The sequence below is a fragment of the Solanum tuberosum genome, unplaced genomic scaffold, assembly GCF_000226075.1.
Source record: "Solanum tuberosum cultivar DM 1-3 516 R44 unplaced genomic scaffold, SolTub_3.0 scf00139, whole genome shotgun sequence".
NCBI classification, from domain to species: Eukaryota; Viridiplantae; Streptophyta; class Magnoliopsida; order Solanales; family Solanaceae; genus Solanum; species Solanum tuberosum.
This window is the reverse complement of record NW_006239063.1, coordinates 248,513-250,076: the sequence shown is the minus strand read 5'-3', so window position 1 is coordinate 250,076 and position 1,564 is coordinate 248,513.

The following is a 1,564-nucleotide window of genomic DNA, read 5'->3' as shown; positions in this document are numbered from 1 at the left end:
TTTTTCACACAATGAATATGAATTTGAGTCCAGAGATTCATTCAACACTCACACTCAGAAATAACTTCAAGTACAGTTAGTGCTCAATACCATAGGCTTGCCCTTATTTTCACTGCTTAGACTCTAGGATCACTATAGGACTTTCTTGGTTTGTAACGTAGGCTCAGGGTCAGGTGTGGTACATTTGGGTACTGCTTAGTGACTTTCTGCCCTCCTTGTCATTACACTAGGCTTTTAACCTCTTCTTTGCCCTATTTTTGTCATATTATTACTTTACCTTCTTTTCCTTGATTTTCTTCAACCACGGATGTGACTTTAGATTTTGTAGCTCTTTTTACTTTTATTTTATTTTTCTTTTAGCTTTCAACAAGTCACAACCCTTTTTTTCTTTTTTTTTTCTCTCAACATCACTCTTTTCATACCCATTTTTCTTTCAGTTTCCTCTTTCATAGCCACCCTCAACTTATGGATTTTCCATTAGTTGAGGTGCACAATACCCGATGTCAAGTCAGGGCCAAGATTGAGGTACTTTGTACATTAGCCACCTTCAACTTAGGCTTTTGACCTAAGTCAAAGTGCACATGTCCAAGGAGGGACCGGGGCCAACATAGTGGATTATGGGAAAGTGAGTTCAGGGTTTAGAAAGAAAGGGTTTAATTTCGCTCAAAGTTTTTGGATCAAAGGGAGCATTTATTTCATTTGGTTAGATCCTTCTTTTAGGCAATTTGCGGACTTTTAAGAACAACGGCCTATGATCACTTCCTAACCTCTAGATAGAATTGTTTTAGCAGGACTAACCGGGCAAGTTCTAGTTTACGCACAAAAACTGTTTGAACACTCAACGATTCTCACACACTCTTGGCACATAGTTTCATTATCAAATTATCAGATTACCCAGTTCAAGTTTCAACTTAAGTCATGCCATCAAGTTGGTTCATGATTATGTCATACTCAGAGCCGACACATTCAACTTATCGTAGTCTACAACTTCTAGCACACATCACAAAATCTGACAGGTATCATTTTTCATAAGCCATCATGCTTCTTTCTTTATCATGCTTCTACATATACGATCCTAAAACATGCCGGTTCAACAAAAATTAAATAGTCTCCTGGGGGAAAAGAACACAGGCAAGAAAACCCCAAGAGAGGATCCGTGAGTTGGGTTATTCAGACTTCACCCTATCACTCACAATCCATTTACCCACCCCAAAAAATTAGATGCAATTGTCCCCAATGCATACAAAAACAGTAAAAGAGAATGGATTGGGTGAAGCAAACCTGTGGCGCAAAGCGCCGGTGACTCATCAACAAGCATGGGGGTCCGATTTCCCGGAACCCGCTGGAACAATAGTGGGGGCACCCTCAGTAGTGCCCACATCAGCAATCATAGCACCCTCAGTAGTGCTCTCTATCACTCTCGCCGCACCATCAGTGGTGCTCACAACGTCCCTCAAAACAGGCTGGATCTCTACAACTGGGGCAGAGCTCGATGCCCCTGCAACTCTCTCACGCACCCTCTGCTGGCGCAACTCTTCATCTGCAATCGAAGCCCTCCTAGCCT